The sequence below is a fragment of the Melanotaenia boesemani genome, chromosome 8 (assembly GCF_017639745.1).
Source record: "Melanotaenia boesemani isolate fMelBoe1 chromosome 8, fMelBoe1.pri, whole genome shotgun sequence".
NCBI lineage: Eukaryota > Metazoa > Chordata > Actinopteri > Atheriniformes > Melanotaeniidae > Melanotaenia > Melanotaenia boesemani.
The window spans coordinates 31111016-31132553 of record NC_055689.1 but is presented as its reverse complement, the minus strand read 5'-3'; the positions used below and the strand labels follow the sequence as shown (position 1 = coordinate 31132553).

General features: G+C 39.7%; 1 protein-coding gene across 1 annotated transcript in view; it reads right to left on the bottom strand.

Annotated features, from left to right (window-relative positions):
* Nucleotides 1-21538, bottom strand: part of LOC121643997 (disco-interacting protein 2 homolog C) — a 237961-nt gene that overhangs the window by 215680 nt on the left and 743 nt on the right. The window lies entirely within an intron of this gene.

Genomic DNA, 21538 nt, shown 5'->3' with positions numbered 1-21538 from the left:
ATCCAGGTTCTGCTCTGTTGCATCATTTCAGATGAAGCAAACACACATGCAATCACTCATTTTTCCTCACAATGACAACGTTACTCCCTGCAAAGCTCAACTCAAAACAGAGCTTCATTAAATGCAAACAGCTTACATATCAAAGAAGCTGTGACACATTAGATAGACGTAGACTTAGTATTCTTAAAAACTGGAATAGTAGTTTTGTTCCTGTCCAGAAAACCTGCACAATGCTGGGATTTGCAAGATAAATAATAGTTAAATAGAAGTCAAGAACAATGTAACACAGACCAGACACAGAAAATAAAACAAAGAAGTGAAAATTTATCGTTTTACATCAGCAGGTGGATTCGATTCTGTTATTATTGAGTGTTTGGTTACTGTTTTGGTTTTTGTTTTTTGTAAAAGTGGGCTGATGTATCAGGAAAACAGCCAGCAGAGAGAACTTGGAAAGTTTTTCATGGGTGCAACCCACATACTCCACTCTGCTGCTCATCACATTATTGCATTTTTCTTACAACTGTGGCTCCATTTAAAAGAGAAATGAACAGACTTTCCAGCAGTAAAGTTTTGTTTCCAATAAACACTTTTTGCTAAGTTTACTAAACATAGTTAAAGATTAAAAATAAGTGCTAGGTTGAAATGAGGATTTGTTAAAATTTGAAGGCTCAAAATGTTTTTGTTTTGTTTTTTATTAATTTAGTTACAAAATCACATCTTTTTCTACATTTTCTTTGCATAAAACACACACGTTGCAAAAACCCCACAAAAGTGGCGTTTTATGCATTAATCTTTCAGAACTTCTATATTTTCAGTCCAGGTTTGCAGAGCAGCTAAACAACGTTTTTCAGTTTAACGGGACAAACTGTAAACGGACGTGTTCACTGTTGCTGGAGCTGAACTTTCTAACCTTTCAGTTAAGAGACGTTTTCCACCCTGCCCCCCCAAAACGTTCACAACACAATCCCTGCTACTGTTCTTTGGGATTTAAGGTGAATTTTCCACATGTACAGATTGCGCAAAGTCATTTTCATGACTCCATGCAGAGACTGTTTCTCTTTGTTCTCATCGGTGCTGATTACACACCATGCTAACACCATCCACCCACCTCAAAAGCCATCAACGGTAAAAAAAAAAAAAAAAAAAAAAGGTGCTTCTTTGTGCCAAGATTTCCAGATTAGGCAAAGAAAGTTTATTTGTATAACTCAACGACAGGGTGTTTTGAGGTTCTTTACAGAGACAGAAACTTCAGGAAATAAGAACTATAAAATTAAAAACAAAAGTGAAAAGAAAAAGTAAGAACATTAGATAGAACTTAAAAACACGATCAAGTTTAAAAATTCAAGCTTAAAAAAAAGTGCAGATTTGGACTTTTAACCCTGTAGAGTCCAACGTGACATATTTGATACATCCAGTGTGAGACATTTTGCATCACTTTACGGCAAAAACTAAATTAAAAATCCTGCTGAACAGAATCTGTACCCTAATAGATACTAGGAAGCAGGAAACCACACTATAATAAATTTTAACTTTCACATAGGGCTGGGCGATATGGCCTAAAAGTAAAATCTCCGATTTTTTATAACCAAATCCGATTTCCGATTTTAATAGATTTTTTTTCCTTTTCTTTTACAAAACATAAATAAACTTATTAAAAACGTTCATTTGTTTATATAGATGAATGCTAGCAAAAATAAAGCATATAATTTCATAGCTCTTCCACCATATAAACGACTTCATATCTTACATTGAAATATGCGACACAATGCATCCGTGATCTCGTTCCATCTGGATCCTTATCATACAGGAACCACTGCAGAATTAATTCCCCTGATGAAGGTTGTCTCTTAACTAGTGTTTGTGGGTTAAGTTGATTTCTGCATCTCATAGAGAGCAGCATTTCTCACCGCAGTTATACGCACAGCTAAATCCCAGGCATGAGTGAAGGGTCACTTTAATGAAAATCTGTCAGACAAACACCGTTCTGGTGTGGAGGGAGGGCTAAGTCTGCTGCTAACTAACTATGGAAAAAAATCCCGATTTTCAAAAAAATTAATCTCCAGAAATGGAAAATTCGATTTATCGATTTTATCGATTAATCGCCCAGCCCTACTTTCACATGATGAAAGTAGTAAATAGAGCTTTATAGACCAGCAGCAGAACTTTAAAATCTATTCTCTGACGGACCGGCAGCCAGTGTAAAGACCTCAGACCTGGACTGATGTGGTCCACTTTCTTGGTCTTAGTGAGGACTCGAGCAGCTGACTTCTGAATATTACAACCTTGTGATGAAAATTACACAACAGAAAGAAGCAAATTAGCAACATGATGACAAAAAAGAAGACTTTTTTAAACCTGCTCATCAGCTGCTGCTGTCTTGCTTCAACACATCAGTCATTAACAAGCCTGTTTGAGGCCGGCTGACCTCAGACCTCATGAGGCCGACATCCTCACCATCCAGCTCCATCTATGGCTGCCAGACAAAGTTTGTTTCCAGAAGTCGTTTGCTGAAAACCTGAGATTTTCTATACGTTTAGATTTATCTATTGGGAGTTACCAGCAGTCCTGTCTTTGTTTTGAGGTTAGGAGAGCAATCATATCAGACTGCTCTCTCTTTTCTTTCTGTTGGCTGGAGCTCCAAACTCAATTATTTAGTATTTGTGAATATTTGGTTTTGTATTAAACTTTCTTTGAATCAGTCCTAGTTTTGGGGCAGTTTTTTGAGCCAGAGTTTCATACAGCGACCATAACAAAGACCAACAAGATGCAAAGATAAAGTCCCATTGGCATCGTTTGGTTCATCTGTTCTGTATTCTACTAAATGACGGTAGAATACTTCAGCTTTGTTAGTAGGCGAGGAACTGAAGGACATCAGCTCCAATGAGTTCCAAGAGCCCCTTCTCTTTAAAGAAGCAGAAGCTTCATGTTTTCATACACCATATGAAGTGAATTAATTATAAAATATGTTCAGCTTGACTGCCCAGGAAATTGGAGCTGAGCTGAAATTATGAGGACACACTACTGAGATAAAACCTTTATTTAGAATAAATACATATTTGTTTATTACTGTCCTTCCATCTTTATTTCAGGGAAGAAAACATTTTAATAAAAGTAAGATCTGAACACATTTATTGCACATTAGTGAACAAAAAAACATGGATATATTGTAGGTCACTTTATTGTGTACACTTGTTTAACTACTTACTACCACAAATATCTAATCAGCCAATCACATGGTAGCAACTCATCACATCTAGTCATGTACAGATGATGAAGACGACTTGCTGAAGTTCAAACTGAGCATCAGAATGAGGAAGAAACAAGATTTAAGTGACTTTGAACGTGGCATGGTTGTTGGTCTGAGTATTTACTGGGATTTTCACACACAACCATCTCCAGGGTTTACAGAGATGGTCTGAAGAAGAGAAAATATCCAGTGAGCAGCAGTTGTCTGGACCAGAATGTCTTGTTGATGTCAGAGGAGAATGGGCAGACTGGTTGGAGATGATAAAAAGACAACAGGAAGTCTAATAATCACTGATTCCAACCAAGATCTGCAGAACAGCATCTCTGAACACACAACAGGTCCAACCTTGAAGCAGAGGGGCTACAGCAGCAGAAGACCACACCCGGTTCCTCCTGTCAGCTAAGGACAGGAAACTGAGGCTACAATTCACACAAACTCATCAACACTGGACAATAGAAGATGGAGAAACATTGCTGGTCTGATGAGTCTCCATTTCAGCTCCACATCCAGATGGTTGGTTTAGAATTAGGTGGAAACATGGATCCATCTTGCCTTGGATCAACATTTCAGTCTGCTGCTTGTGTAATGGTGTGGGGGATATCTTTTTGACCCACTCTGGCCCCCTTTGTACCAGCATGGCCTGGTTTACCCACCACAGTCTACCCGAGTATTGTTGCTGACCATGTCCATCCCTTTATGACCACAGTGGAGCATCTTCTGATGCTACTTCCAGCAGGATAATGCACCATGTCACAAAGCTCAGATCATCTCCACCTGCTTTCTAAAACATGATGATGAGTTCACTGGACTCCAACGGCTTCCACAGTCACCAGATCTCAATCCAGTAGGGCAGTTTTGGGTTGTGGTGGAACGAGAGATTCTCATCATGGATGAAGCCAATAAATCTGCAGCAACTGTGTGATGCTGTCATGTCAATATGGAGAAAAACCTCTGAGGAATGTTTCCACCACCTTGTTGAATCTGTCACACCAAGAATTAAGAAAGTTTTAAACTAAAAGGGGTCCATCTCAATGCTAACAAGGTGGACCTTTTATAAAACCAGGTGGTTGTTTTCAGTTTGATCTTGTTTAGCTCTCTAAAGAGAACTAAAAGGAAAACACATTTTTCAAGATCAAGTTTGCATCATCCATGATCTGCACCTGGCTGCCTCAGAAGGAAATGAGGGAGGGAGGCCGTGTGTTTGTCATGTTCAGAGGCTATTTTATTTACATATGTAAAAAGGCACCATCTGGAGCATTGTAAACCTCCAACGCCCTGCCCGGCCACATTTGGCTGAGCTCCAGGGTTGGATCCCATCATTTAGAGGAGAAGCAGCACGTTTGTATACAAAGAAGGAGGTGGAGGTCAAAGTTCTCCAGTTGATCCTGCTCTGTTGATATGTAGAAGAACATGACAAAATCCATCCCTAGTGTACGGGGATGGAGCGTGAGCCAAGAGGTGGACGTTTTTGGGCAGATGCACTGTTACTAGTGAAGGAATTTCATTTCCTGACTGAACAAGGATTTTTTTGTTGTTGTTGTTTTTTGTTTTGTTGCTTTTTGTTTTTTTTTTTAAGCCACAGTTTACAGATTCCTGTCATTCAGTGGCGGTATTTTACTCCACGTTCATGCATGAGTATGAAAGAATAATTAGATTGTGCAGCTCATTTCCTTCTGCTGGATTGGATGCTATCTGTGTTTAGCTGTGTGGTCCCCTGCAGCAGTTTGTCCAAAGTGTTTGCAGAGTTGCTGTAAAAATGTCTGAAAATTTAGGGAGGGAGAGATTAAAACTTTGCTGTAGCCAAATTCGATCCTTCCAGGACGGTTATAGAGCAGGTCAATCCAGATGTTTTAAGTCTCCTGGCTTTTGAGGAAACTGAAGCTGCTCTGCAGATGTGCAGATGACCTCTTACAAAAGTCTTTTCATGCAGTGAGAGAGTCTGGATTTGTTTTAGGAAGGTGCTCGCTGACATGTTGTCCACGTTGTACTGCAACTAATCTGCGGGGCAGCTTTTCCTGGAAGGCTCTTTGGATCTGAGCTGCTCAAAAAGTTTATCGCCCCGACATACCAAGAGACAAACGAGCAGCCAAAGCTCCGGCTGCCTGGGCCTCAGCTCCAGCAGGCCGTGGCATTGTTAACGTTTGCAGCACAATGCGTTCCTTATCCGTCCCCTCTTTTTTCCCTCCTTCTCTTGTCTCTTAAAGCCATCAGCTCTAATCTTAAAACCGGTTTGGAGAATCTCTACGAAGATGAGGGCAATTTTAGACAGATTCCAGGGAAAAGAAGAAGAGAGGTGTTTTGTTCTTTCACGTTGTGAAACAGATGGAATTCATTACTACTCTTTCCAGGACCAGGCCGCTGCCTCCTCCTGTGACCCAGAGTTTGCAGTTAAAGACCAGCTTCAGACTGTTTTTGGTTTGGCCCGATCACTGTGGAAGCAGGTACCTCCACGTACCTCTGTAAACCTCTGCCATATGGGCTGGTCAGAGCACTGGAGGTGCAATAACTTAGGATTTTACAAGCCATTAAGTAAAAACAACCATGATTACATGTAACCTGAGTGGGAATGACTAGGTGTCATTAAAAGGTCCCATTCAAGTCAAGTCTTAAATGCAACAATCTGCTAATTAACTGAGTTAAAAAGTTTAAAAAGGGAAATTTTACAGAACTCATGCTGCTAAAAACAAAGAACAAGCTACCTCCACTGGAATCAAGAAAGTTAATAACCCCTCATGAGCTCTGAAAAGTATTTAGTATTACTGTCATGATTCTTATCCTCCTCTCAAAGCAGCCTGTTTAGGACTAAAGTGGAAGATTTTGCTTTGAAAAAGCAAAACACTTATCAGGAGTTGTAGAGGATCAAAACAAACCTGGAGGTAGGGTCACAGTGGCACAAATTATGGTAATGTTGCTCTATGCCTGCTGGAAAATCTTTTTTTAAATGGTGCTATTAAACCATCATAATGTCCTGCACTACAGAACTTTATGGACTAAAACCTTGCTTTATGATGTGCAGCAATGCTAGGTCTAAAATAAATATTTTTAGTGCTCATTTACAGTTTTGTGTGTGTATTCTGGTGGGCTTTAATGCTGCTACTGTCTAAGCTCCCCTTTGTCCACCTCATGTTTTGATTGGCAGACTTCTGGAAGTCCACTGAGGGTCAACACTTTGTTATTTTGAGTTTTTCTGCCTTTTCTTTGTAGAAAAGACTAAACTAACAACACCACAATGGAAATTCTGACTTAATAATAAGTTTCAAGAATGTATAACCTCTAGTGGGAATGTGTGAAACTGCATATTAAGGGTCAAAACTGCCTAAATTATTGCCTTTATGGAACCCAAACAAAGTATTTTTACTATCTTAGCCTTACCAGAAAGTATTTCAGTAACATGTTCTTAGTAATGGCTAAAAAGTGAAAAAAGTTGCTGTATCTTGGGCTCAAACTGAAATCCCTGACTTAAAACGACTGCAGTAATCATGCCATCCATGCCTCCTCCTGTGCTTTTAGCAGGATGTTTACTTGCTAAATATTATATCCTCTGAAGTGAAAATTCTCTTAATGGGCCAATTTCAGGGAGTAAGAAACATATGCTTGCTTAGTTTAGCAAAGAAATTATTTATCCTCAGATTATTTTGGATTTCTGAAGCAAATCTTTGGCAATTGATGCACATTTTTAGCTTCTCAACAAAGCAGTGAAAATGCCATCAGCTTCTGCCCACCATGTTTATTCTAATGAGGATGAGCTTAATATCAGACAGAAAAAAATGTATAAAGGCTCTTTTGGTCTAAAAATGCTTCGTAATGAACACTCTACAATTCAGTCGGAGTTACAATTCAATGAGAAAAGAGGACATACACGTCATCCTAGGACTTTCACCCAGAAGACTAGGGTTCAATTTCCATGTTTTTAACTCCTGGTCAAGTTACATTTATAGTTTCAATTTAGTTTCTCTTTTAAATGCTGCTTTTTATTTGTGTTTAGATGCCATTAAGGGAGGATTAGTCAACAAAAGTACTTGTTTAGGTTTAGGAAAATATATCTTACATGTTAAAACAATCCACATTGTTAAAAATCATTTCATAATTTGGCTATTTTTACAGAGTTTTGTGTTGTAGAGCCATAATAGCAAGAGCATATTTTGATGAGATTTTAAACTATAGAATTATAAATTTAACCTCTCACAAACATTATAAATGACACAAAACAGTGTTTTACTGTGAGGCTTTTCTACTGCCTGCGAGTACACTGTCAGCTGAGAATATACTTTAAGCTACAGACCTTCTGGTGTCCCCCCGAACCTTATCACATAACTAAAGGTATTCTACAGTTTCAGGTTACTGCGAAGTTTGTTTATATAAAGGGAGCAGAAAGTATGTTAATATCTGCCTTCAGGGCACTTAAACTATGTTTCATCAGCTGTTTATATCTGTTAACAAAAGCACAAACCCACAAAACATCCTTCCAAAGATCACAAGGAATGAGGCGTCCTGCTATGACCAAACCCATTTACATAACGCAACTGTACAATTACATCCAAGTCTGTTTTTATTAACATTAGCATGTGTGCAAAGAATGTCGTCTGGCAGCGGGTGAGTCACAGAGCAGCAGTGTTTGAAGAACTGTGTTTCCATACAGGCTTGACTCGAGCGGCATGAAAGATGAGCTACCCTCTCTGACAGAGACCAGCTAACAAAGCTGCAATGTTCACCTGCAGGGACGAACATGCTCAGCCAGCTGCAGAGAAATGTCAAACACAGGACCTCCGCTGACCCAGGACATGCTTCACAATCACACGGTGGTTTTACACTTGGTTTCATTTGATTGCAGAAGCAATTCAAGATGAAAGATGAGCAGGTTGATTTTAAAAAATAATAAATAAAGATGCAAAGTAGCAGCAGCGAAACAAGGAAACGATGTATGAAAGAGACATAAGTAACTAGAGAGAACGTGGCACTGGTGGTGCTTTGAAGGCCAAAAAACAAAATAGGAATTCTGCATTCCTCTGTGAACCACATAAATCACACAAGGCCTCTGCATGTTGTTCCTCTAAAGCGAATCCAATAAAGCTGTACTGTTTAAATGGATTAAGTACCTCATTGTCCGACTCAGGCTGCCTACTGTCGGTGCAGACAAAAGCCCTGAAGCCTGACTTTAGGAGAGTTCAGTATGCCACCACCTCCCACCCAGATAACTGAATCACCACTGGGATTATTAACTAAATGCATTGTTCTGTGAGGAGCTTCAAATTATCAGTAAATTCCTCAGGAAACCAACCTGAGAGGAAGTTGTAAACCCAAACTTAAATATTAAATAAACGTGTTTTTTTATGGGTCAAAACAAGCAGCATCTGGTGCGAGAGCTGGTGGTAATTACCTACCGTCAGGCATAGGGAAAGGAAAATATTCAACACAGTTAGAGCTGAGTTAGATTGGGGAGGGGAGGGGGGTGTCACAGGGTCAAAGCTTAAACTGTAAACTTGCAGCCAAGATGAAGAGAAGCGAGCTGAGGATATGCACCATCTGAGGCAAATATTTGTGGCGTGTGTTTGAGAAGAGAGAGAAAAAAAAAAGAGTGAGTTTCCCCTATCGGTTTCATTTGTTTCCACGCTGAAAGGGCCGAGAGGTTGCTGCTTTGCCTTTTTCCCTTTCTTTCTTTTACCCAAAGACCTCACTTTCTGAGCTGCAGACCTCTTTGCTGCAGACCTCTTTGCTGCATGCTGCTTCCAACTGGAGGAAAGAAAATGGGCACAAGCGACTGAAAAGTGCCTGTCTGAGCAGCTTAATGATGCAATCTGGCTAAAACACTCCCCCTCTACACACACACACACACTCTCCTCAGTGTCGCCTCCCCAAATCTCCCTCCCGTCCTGCCTGCTCCAGCGATGACATCACCTCCGTGAGAGGCAACATGGCAGAGAACAGTTGCAGGGCAGCGTGCAGTCGTTGGGAATGTGTTTTTCCGACAGCAGTTACCTCAAGCTGTCGCACCAGCAGCAGAGCGAGCTGCTTCCAGGATTAGCGACTTCGTGTGCTGTAATTCCGCACTTTCAGGAGAATATGAAGAGAAACGTGTAATTAAAACTGGATCCAAAAAACTGTTTGTTCTGCACTGCAATCCGTCTTTTTTTCCTCCATAATTATTCAGAGCAACTGTTTATAATAATCTATCTCTGCATGTCAAACACATGGAGCTGATTAAAGGTTTGCTTTTGTTTCACTTCAGAGGAAAACGTGTCGTTGGCTCTAAGCTCCAACATGATTGACTAGAAATCATGGTTGTCTCATATATTCTTCAACCAGACATGTCGACCTGAAACAGGACAACTACAGGTGTATTAACGAGGGCCGCATTCCAATAAGCTCTACAACTAACAAGAACGCACAGGTGCAGAAGAGGAATCCAGTTTTATTCAACACACCAAAGATTAGCAGCAAGTATTATGGCCCTTGCTTAAATATTGCATGATTTCCTGTTAATGTGCAGCCCTTAAATATAGGAAACTAAATCTAATCAAGCATTTGGTGTCTTTGCAGCTTTAAATGATCCTAAACATCTGAGTCACAGTTTCATACAGGTACCGCAACTGTCCTCCCTTTAGAGTTTCAGAGCTTTAACAGTGATTAAAAGGATGAGAAGAGCTTCACTACTGCTTCCATTATAGATGATAATGCAATTTTGTTAAATATTAATCCAAAGATTGTCATCAATTAATATATATATTTTTTTTTGTACAGCTCTTTTCATACAGGTAAAAGATGGATGTAGCACAAAAGGGCATAATAAATTGATAACAAAGAAAAAATGGGTTAAAACAGTATCAATAAGTAATTATCCCCTGGCCCCAACCTGACTCTAATGTACTAAAATGATTATATCATAAACATTCAGAGGGTCAAAAAAGATTTTAGGGGTTAAAAACTGAAGAAATGCACTCACATTTGAGTCTAGAAAATAGCACTAAATTATATCAGAAAAATAATTAAGGAAACAGAAATAGTTTGATAAATAAAAAAAATTTAACTAAATTCAAATAAAACACTAATGAATTAATAAAAAAAATAAAAATGTAATTAAACTATACAGAACATATATTTAAAAAAAAAAATGGCTAAATAAAATAAAATCTCAGGATTCTTTTTTTTTTTTCATGATGTGATTTTCTTGAATTCAGCTCTAAAATCTCCAGCTACAAACATTAACCCTCACCTGAGCTCTCTGTCAAAAGGTACGGAGGGTGGTGTGTCACCATGACAACTAACTTTCCTCCAAACCCTGTGTTTGGCTGTAAAATCTGTAGATATGCACAATATGACTTTTTACCCAGAAACCCGTTTTCTGCCCTCCTTACAAAGCCTAAGAATGAGCTGCCAGCTGCTGCAGACATTAAAAACACAATAAACGCTCCCAGATCAGCTCCAGCTCTGCCACAAAGTGACTCACGAAACCACCACAGACTGGAAAATTGTAAACTCAGCTCATTATGCATCGATTCTGGAGGAAAACACCATGTTTGCTGATAGACACCCCCTTGCTAAAGCCTATTAGGTGATTGAGGGGCTTGTGGATGAGAAGCTGTCCTGTAAAAACGTTGATGCTTATTGGGCAGACGTGAGAGGCGGAGCAAATAAAAGTGCTGATTTGGTGGTGGGCTCTTCTGATTGCTTGACCGGTCGACGGATCAGCTGAAGGCCATTAGACATGTTTGTCCAGATGGCCTGAGTAAGCACAAAGGTCTGCTCACATACATTCTCACCTGTTAAAATTAGAAGTAAAAGACTCAACATTTTCTTAAATGTGTTTTCACTGCTGCATAATTTAAGTTTATTTCCGCTGTTGAATTGAATTGTGAATTTTCCACTTATTCTCACTCCAAACAAATAAAGCCAATGAGGTAATGGAGAGCAATCCTTTCCCTGCACATCCGGCCAGTTTTCTGACTGGACGTCAAGCTGTCGTCTGCACGCCTGCTGAGAACTGACAACCTAAAGCAGGCTGAAACAAGCGGCCGCTCGCCTCGCTGACATTTCCAGCCCTCGGATTTGTTGTGCTGCGAGGCTGACAGTGAGGGCAGATGAATATTTATGCAGCCGCCTCCTGCGAGAAGCCAACCGGCTCACGGGGACGGATGACAGCCGATGACAAACGTGCGTACTGGCTTTCCAAAGAGTTCCTGCTTTATCGCTCAACCTCACGGAGCGTTTCAATGCTTGATCTGCTCCTAAAACTAATGCTGTCTAATAATCACTTATCATACCGACCAGGTGCTTCTCTTAGTTTAATCACCTGTGTGCAGGTGTATAATTATGAACAAAAGACACAGGGGCAGCACCGGTTCTCTGGGGAGTCGATTTAGCTGCTATTTGGTAAAGAAAACCTCACTTTCCCGTTGTTTCTCTTCCTGAGTGGAAAGTTTTTACATGCTCCTCTGAGTGCAGGGTGAGTTAGACATTTTATAACCCTGAAGACTTTTGAAATTGTTTAAATAAAATAAGCTTCAGTGAGAAAATAACAACCTTCTTTCCACAGAGGAGACTTGAAGCAGCTCCACATCTGTGAATCTGGTGTGTTTGTTCAGCTCCAGAGGCTGATGTCACCTCAACACATCTGAAGTTTTGCTCTCCATGACCGGCTGGCCTCAAATTGTCCTCAACAGCAGCAATAAAGAGGCTATTTCAGCAGATATCGCTCCAGCAGGAGTCAAGCGAGGACAGTGGCCAGATTTACATCCGGCAACGACGTGTTTGAAGTTGCCCTTGATGTCGCTCGGGGGGAGCCAACAAATAGAGCAAATATGAATTTATGGCCCTGCAGTGAGATATTCAGACCTCTGCGCCCTTACAGCAAAACAAGCCTTTCTCCATCCCTGCAGATCATAATCTCAGGAAGGGAGGAGAGAAAATAACATCTCTATGGCAACTGCCAGTCTAAAAGGTGAGATGTTGGGATGCAGGAGAAGATGCTTCAGCCACAGTGCTGATATCTCAGCATCTCCACTAGCAGGAGTCAAACTCTGTCAAACAAGTTTATTTACCTACCTGCAGCATTGTGACACCGGCTAATTCGTTTGATTAGAAGAAAATATGCATGAAAATGTGTTTTTCACAGATAAATACCCATAAAAGGACAGAAGAGTTCATATGGAAAATCTCCACCAACTGCATTTAGTCTTGTAGACATGGTGAAGATGATTTACCGAAGTTCAAACTAAGCATCAGAATGAGGAAGAAAGAAGATTTAAGTGACTGGGGGGATGTTTTCTTGGCCCACTTTGGTTTAGGGCTGCAACGATTAGTCGACGTCATCAATAAAAATAATCAACTAAATTACCTGTCAACTATTCTCGGTAAAAATAAAAATAAAAAAAAACAATAGAGTGAGACATCGTCTTCTTTTCTTATCTCTGCTGAGAGTTGCACATGCACAATAAAGTCTGCCAGGGACAAAATATGGCAGCCAACCAGGAAGTAATCATGGATGATGTGTGACGCTATCATGTCAATGTGGAGCAAACAACGTTTAAAAAATCTTGTTGAATCTGACACCGATAATTAAAAAGGGCGTCCAACCCAGTACTAGTAAGGTGGACCTGATGAACTGGCCGGTGAAAGTATTTGCAGAGTTTTAGAGACTTTTCCAGAAACATGGTGATATCATTCCTTTATAACGTCCACACTTAAATTAAAGGTCAGTGCTTACAGGAATGTGAGTATAAAACATGCAGTGCAAATAAAGGCCGTGATCAAATTCCCTGAAAAATGAACAGCTTCATTATTTTAGAATGTAAACTGATCAGAGCTGAACGCCGCCCACGGCATCAGTCACCACCTCTGCTTTCTATTTATTCCACCGAGCCACCAGCAACCCTCGAGTGCTCATTCACAGCCGGCGTCACCGATTAGTTAAGAGCGTGTGGCCCTGTGTGTGTGTTTTAGTAGAGGTGTATCCTACAGAATAGATTACAAATTCCCATCCAAAGGTCAGACCGCACCCATTCTCAACCGCCTGCCTGCCAATAAAAGCCATCAGTTGTTGCCGTGGCGCCCACCTGTTGCAGCACTCACAAAGATGCAGCATTGATTTGTTCCTGCTGCTCTCCTGTTAGAAAACAGCACAATGAATTCTAGTTTCTGCTGCAGCTGCTTTCTAAACTGTGTTTGAGCCTTTAAACAGCAGGTGATAAAACTCAAACTGTATCATATGTTCAACTTCTTTTTCAGATGTAACAGGTCTATGTTTTAGTGCTCTGAAACACCAGTTTTCTCCTTCTCTATACTGATGAAACGTGTCTCTGTTGCATCTCTCCCATGATTGGTCAGCGGACTGAACCAAAATGTCTCATCTTTTGTTTGGAGAAAAAACGAGCAGATATATTTTCAAACCCTGTGACAAACCCAATGAGGCATTTAAATGTGGGTGCTTTATGTGGGATAAAATAACTCTCTGGTGTTTACTCGTAGCTTTAAAACCTTCCAGATTTTTTTCTTTTACATTCACAGGAAAACTGAAACCAAAACGTGTCATATGACCTCATTAAAGAGCACCTGAACTAACATTAATAAAGTCTTTTTGAAAATTACATGTTAATAAATTATCTAAATACTAATTCAAGCTGACTGTTTGCACCTGGAACTAGGAATATAATTAAATTAAAATCAAACTGTTGTTGTAATTAACATGTAGAAACTTTTTGCTGCAACTTTAACTTACTCTAATTTCAACATTAAGTTTTTACAGCTCAAAGTGAAACATTACATTGATTTCATTGCATTTATTTACTTTTCCCTTTTTAACTTAGATTCATATAAAGAATATGTTAAACTTTTTTAATTAAACTGAAATTTAAATTAAAAATAAAATAAAAAGAATACGCTAAACTTCTAATATATGATGCACTCATGCAGACATGAACTGAGTTATCAGTTGTTAAAGTCGCTCCAACCTTCACTCGTCATTCACTCATTTCTATAATTTGACCACTTTTAATGTGCACATTTCCTTCTTTCTGTATCTGAGTATTTCCTGTACGACTTGGACGATAAACAGCTGTTTGCCAGCGTTATGCCTGCTGCATCATCTCATTCTGGAGGTTTGCAGCAAATGTTGCTGTCCGAGTTTGCAGACACTCCACTTGTTCAAGGCAGGACTCCTAGTCGGACTCAAAGCTGTCTTTTTGTTTTTTTGTTTTTTTTGCCTATGACAGTGACTTTGGTTTCAGCTCCGTGATGGCTGCTGGTTGCCTGATGTTTTGGGGCCTCTATGTCTGCTTCTGATCTTTGGAGGTGTTGCATTTGCATGATCAATTAACACAACTTATTCCTCATATCAACACTCAGTTTGTCTCCCTGCAGGTGCTCCTGATGATTGTCTGCTGTGTTTTCAAGCAGAGGCCGTAGGAAGTGTCTCTGCAGGTGTAGCAGCTGGTTGTCTGGTTTATCTGTTTGGGTCTGATAATACAGTTGTTGTGGCTGTTTTCTGTCTTTTGTATCTTTGTCTCATTTTTCCTTCTCTTTACTTTCTTCTTTTCTCTTCTGTTTACTTCTGTCGCATTTATGTGTTCTCCCTGTTAGGTCCAGTATTAATCTGTAAACTCAGCCAAATTAGAAATAAAGAATGACACTGAAGTATAAATGAGAGCCATATATCCACAAAGCTTCTTTTTTTTTTTTTTTACGCCTATAACAAGGTGATTCCTTGAGGACACTTCGGACTACCTTAAAGACTGTATTATAATTGATCTTCTGGGGTAATTTTCTGATAACTTTATATTACACATCCCTGTCCAGAGGTGAGATGATGTTTTATACCTGCAGAAACTTCAGCTCTGTGTCATGTGCACAATAACAAATACACCAGTTCTGGTAGAAAAGTATTCATCTTCATGAAAAAAATCAAAATTTGTGATATTAACTCATCAGTTTGGAGGAGCTGCTGCACTTGAAAGCAAATTAAAAAAGGACATGAGAGTGCTGACAAAGAAAATACCAGCTGATGTCAGTTTTTAGCTCATAAGTTGCAACTAATTCAGTAAAATGTCAGCGGCTGAATACATTAGACTGAGCAGCAGAAGGCTGAGAGTTTGGCCTTTTATTAACAGTCAGTATTAACAGTTGGCGACATAATGTAAAGATATTTAGAGTATTTAAAATTTTTTTTTTTTTTTTTTTTTTTTGCTTTTAGAGCAAGTAAACACCCAGACTGACTGGATCAATAATATGATTATTCCATCAGTGCACATTTACTTTACCTTTGCGGCCTTTTAAAGTTTTTACAAGGTGGATCCATTTGATTTGTCTTTTCCTCTTCTGTGCTTCTTGTTTTTGGTTTTTTGTTTTCCTTCTCATGTCAAATTCTAGTTTGTGTTTGAACTAGGGCTGGGCGATATGGCCTAAAAATAAAATCTCCGATTTTTTATAACCAAATCCAATTTCCGATTTTAATCGTTTTTTTTTTTTTTTTTAAACACAAATAAACTTATTAAAACATTTGTTTATATAGATGAATGCCAGCAAAAATAAAGCATATAATGTCATAGCTTTTCCACCATATAAACGACTTCATATCTTACATAGAAATATGCGACACAATGCATCCGGGATCTCTTTCCATCTGGATCCTTATCATACAGGATCCACTGCAGGAATAATTCCCCTGATGAAGGTTGTCTCTTAACTAGTGTTTGCAGCATTTCTCACTGCAGTTATACGCACAGCTAAATCCCAGGCGTGAGTGATGGTCACTTCACTGAAAATCTGTCAGACAAACACCGTTCTGGTGTGGAGGGAGGGCGAAGTCTGCTGCTAACTAACTATGGAAAAAAATCCCGATTTTTATAAAGATAAAAATTTCCAGAAATGGAAAATTCGATTATTCGATTTTATCGATTAGTTGCCCAGCCCTAGTTTGTACCTATAAAACCTGCATGTGATGCTAGTAGAGCGCGCTGTAATTCTACATTAACGCCAGTTAAAATCATGGCTCAGTCAGGAGTGAGACCTACTTTTCCTCTGTGACACCACCACTCAGCTGTAGTCACAATCTGCTGAAATACTGTCAAAAATGTCACATGGCGTCCTGTTCTGATGAGAGCCGACAGATTCTTCTGACTAAACTGCCAAAGCACCAGCAGAGCTGCCACTGCTTTGATGCTGAAGTTTAAAGTCGGAATATTTACAGCTTCTGTCTACAGAATGATGGGTCATTTAACATCTGGCTGGAAAGACAAAACTACTTCCAAAGAGCCAAAATTGATTCAGCTGAAAAAAGATGATGGCAAACTACCACCGTATGTCCTAACTGGATTACAGTTTGGTGCAGTGCATTGTGGGAAACCACTCTCCTGAGCCAGGATGCCACCTCAGCTTGAACACACACTTTCAGCTCGAAGAAAAACTGCATCTTTCAGCCTGGAAATAGCAACAAAAATCCACAAAAAACACCATTTGTTTGTCAGTATTTCTTCTCCACACTGAAACAGCAGACAGGAAGAGTCTCAGCTCTGACACAGACACAAAGAAAAGGCTGAGAGCTTTCTGAACAGACTCGCACAGGGAATTCTCATCAAGAACAGACGTGGACGAAGCAGGAAAGAAATGAGGAACAATGTAGATTGTTGTATTTCAGCATCAGTCCAATCCTGCCGGAGATTCTCATCTCATTACAATAACATCACTTTTAATGGGGTAAATGCACGTTCTTGCTTGAACACACCCCCTTGACATGAACAGAATTAGCTTCAAGTTGTAAACAAAAACACTCCATTTTATTTTTTTCCCCAGTTTCTTGTCAATCGCAGCCCCCAGATGCCTTCAATGCTTCAATTCGTCTTGCATACATTCAGCTGTAGGAAGGACTCATCATACCATCATACAAAAGTCATGTAATGGTCGATCCCTTCAAGAAGGTTTAGAATCAGAGTCGTCAGCAACTTTAGGATGTTTGTTCCAATATTTGCAGCAGCATTGGTGTAAAGTATGTGAAGGGGTGACGGCATCCTTGTGGACCAGAGGACGAGTGCAGCTGTTCAGAACAGGAGCGTTAACAGTTATTAAGTATTAATCACTTCAGCTTATCGGATTGTTGGATTTTTACTTCTTATTTGTTTACTTTCCTCCTAAATGACAAAAATGTTTAATTTTCTCGTTACGAGTGACAGAATAGAGTGAAACTGAGCTACAGGTCCACAGTTTGCTGCAGGAGGTTGCAGCTGCTGGAGGACGGTGAGACGGTAAAGACAGAAAGACAAAGCTTGGTGTGATCAGACTCAGAACAGCAGCATTTTTCTCCTCCTGTGCCTAATGAAACAAGCGTTCATCCACCTGCTGACGCAGCTCAACCTGATGAGAACGATGCTGCGCTGCACTCACGCTGCCTGGAAACGGCTCCTTTCATTCCACAAAGCTCCATTACTGAAAGTAAGAGAACGACTGGTGATCTTCCAAACGGTTTCTCTCATCTAACACAATCGCTTCCTCATCGACAGACCATTTCATCAGGCAGATTTACTTTCATGAGGAAGATCCAGCAGAGATTTTAGCATAAAAATGGATAAAATTGAAGAAATTAATCCACAAATGTCTGATTTATCTCTTCTACTTTAATGGACCTCTAGAAATTCTGCAGCTTCCCTCTGTCAGGAGTCTCTGCAGGTTCGGTTTTATCAAACTACCCAGAAAAAAAGTCCAATTTTAGTCAAACCTGAACGAATGTAGTGAAAAGTGAATAACTATCTATTTTCAGTATTTCTCAGAAGTTCTAAATATTTTACAGTAAAATGACCCTGATAAGTTATTTGCAGCACTATTCTCTTTATTCCATTTCATAACTAACTAAATATTTGGGAGAATTTTACAACAGTCAGACAATGTTGGGTATTTCTGACTTTCTTATGATTCATTTAATCATTATAAAAGTCCTGGACTTAAATAGATAACAAAATGAGATCGGACGGATGGCTCCTTTTTATTTCCATGAAATAAAGAAGCTAAATTGAGGGAAATAAAGCGAAAACTAGTCATTACAGTTTAAAAGATTTGATCTCTGAATCATCAACCAATATGAAATAAGAATTATAGATCAGAAAGTACCACTTTCTATGTGTTAATTTAAGATTTTTCCACTTGCTTCTCAACCTACAAATTATCAGTGTCGGCTTCTTCAAACATACAAGTGATGTGGTTCATGTTAATTTGACATAATTAAAGACCTATGTGTGAATAGTTTTGAAGATCCTTATTAATGCAAAAAATAAATATTTAACAACATTTGGATTTATTACTTTAAGACAAGGATGTCAAACTTCTGGAGCGCCACTATCCTGCAGACTTTCCTGCTTCAACACACCTGACTCAGGTAATGAGTCATCATGCAGAACTTAACATGCAGTTTGATCTATTTCATCTAAAATCAGGTGTGTTGGAGCAGAAAATCTCCTAAAACCTGGAGGACACTGGCTCTAGAAGACTTGAGTTTATCTGTAAAGCCAGCTTGGAATCCATCCCCACAGGCTGCTGCTGCAATGAGCGGCTACTTTGACAAATTCTGAACTTATTCTCTTTCACATCTGCAAGTCACTTGAGAGTCTGCATTACATTAAAAAGTGCACGTCCGTCTTTCGCCGTGTCCTCACCGTTTCCACCTGTAAATCAGCTCGATGAGGACAGATGCATCAAATTCTTTAAATGTCCAACAAGAAAAAAAGTTCTGCATGAAGCAACATGACAAGTAAGAAGCATTAACTGTTTTTTCTGTTTCAAAACAGAAATGTGCACCTATAGGAGGTGAAGGAGAGTTGCAGCAACAAAACCAAATTGTCAAAAAGGTCCAGTTTTCTAAACATGGAGCATCTGATGTACCTTTTAAATAAAACTGTAAAACAGTCATTTCTTGTGTTTTCAAATTCAAACTAAAGTTATTTTACTTCAACATGTTCAAATATCTTTTAGTCAGTCCCTGTAAAACCAAGAGGAAAATATATTTAACACATTATTAAAACAGATCTAAATGTACTCTTTGTAAAGAAAGGGTTAATACAATCTACTGAAAGCACTGCAGTACTGTTCAGGTCGTAACTTTTTGTTAACAACTAGGGAGTCTGGGTTTAGAGGATATGGGAAGTTCTGAAAGAAAAACAAAAAAAAATTAAGTTTACAACACAAATTCAGAAACTACAGCAACCAGAAAAACCCTGCAGGCTAGTAGGGGTTGGACACTGGAACACACACATTGTGTGGATGAGTGTGTAATCTGCTGTGTGTCAAGGTGGACAGCTTGTTATCTGGGCTGAACTGCAGAGCTTAATATTCAGCCAGCAGCCAGATTAGTTGAGGACAACCTGTCAGTCAGAAGCTGCAAGAAAACATGCTGATGGAGAGACGGCGAAGTCGAGACACAGTGGAGCAGGTCTGCACAGGCCTGTGTCTGCATGAGGACCAGCTCACGGACCTCCTACGTTAGGATGTTTCTGTTCTGGGGTAAGTTGGCAGCTCCAACCAAGAAATCCTGACATATGGACAGTATTCCCATTTAATATATAAGATGCTTGCTACATTCTACATTTGACATTTTCTATAAAACACGAGACCCATACCCTGCCTTAGCTTAGTCGTTAAGTTTTGGCTTCCGTCTTTGGAATGTGATGGACAACATTATTTTGGTTTTTCCCCAATCCACTTTCCTTATTCATCTGTGTCATAGTACCATGTTATACCATCCTGTGCCTGAGGGACGATCTGAGTCCTAAACCAGCAACTCTGTCCCCCCTTTTACCATAACTGAGCTGCCCTTGAGCAAGGCAATAAAGAAAAAAACTTTGGTGGGGTTGCTCAGAGCAAATATGCTTAAAATAAACTTTTCATCTTAGAAGAATCAGATTCATAAGTTTTTTTTGTTTGTGTTTTTCAAGCAAATGTTTCAGGTATCATGTCTTCAATCATGCCTACACACTCTCTCAACGGTAACCCCCGACAACCTGCAAAGATGTGGTGTTTGTTGTGACGAGAGGCTGTTTTCCACCTCTGGATAATAATTTAGCACAGATGTCTGCAGGGAAAGGAACGAGGGGGAGAAATAGAATGCATATAATGCCTTGCTCAAGGGCTGCTCGGGTCCCTGCGAAGCTCTGCAGTCACCTGAATGCTGACAGTGGTGTGTTCTGCTGCTATTTCCTCCCCCCTGTGGCGAGGGGCTCCAGAGTAGGATCTAAGGACAGAGAGGGGGGTGATGCATGGAAATTGAAAAATTAGGTCAAAGTCTGCAGGATGAGGGGAAGCTTTGCATTTACAGCGTCAGCTAAGCATGTAAATAATGCAGCGGGGCATGTGACCCCCTTTCCCTCGGACGCATTTGTTTACATAAAGAGAAATTCAAAATGAATGTGTGTCACCTTCTTTTTCTCCTCCTCTCATCATCACTCCTCCTCCTCTGCATCATTGCATTTTCTCAAACCTGCATTTGCAGCAGTGGAAACATGGAAATGAGCTGCGAGGACTTGCAGTCAACTGTTTAACCCCCTCTACTTCTCTATTTTCTCCTTTTCTTTCTTTCTCCATACATGGCTGAGCCCCACAAAGCCTCCAGACTCCATGAGAAACAGGGAAAACACTGCTCGCAGGCTGCTGAAATATGACACTGTGATACTCTCCAGGCTGAGAGTGAGTCTGCAGCAATGTGACATATCAATGTGGAAAAGAAGAGGAGGGAAATAAAAGAAAGAGGAGGACGGGAGCTAATGAGAAAATCAATAGCAAGGCTGCATCTCAGCATCTTGCAAAAGAAGCCAACTGTACACTGTATGTGAGAAAGAAGAGGAGCAGGAATATAATGGATATCATTCACCCTCCCCTCCCCAAATAAAGCTGCCTGGCTGCGGTGTGTCATGTGAAAACTGTGTCTGCTAACAGCTGCACACAATCTAAACAGCATGGAGCGCACTCTTCCAGCATGACAACTTCTTATTGACAACCCAAACATCATAAACCTGCACAGTATTCCTGTAATATTCCCACTGGGAGCTGTAATGCGCCTCGGGCGCTCCGTGGAGACAAAGAAATGCACTTTATGGTGTTTTTAATCTCCCGTGATGTAAAGATTAGCTTAACAATCCACACGGACAAATTATTATTAGGAAAAAATGCCAAATATGCTTGGGTTCTAACTTCTTATAAGCGATTTTTTTCTCCTACATTAAAACATTGAAAATATTTGGGGTTACAAATGCTGTTTTGACTAATTATGCACATATGGAAACTTATTGGATTTAAAGTGTTAAAAAGTGATTGTTTCTATCTTGA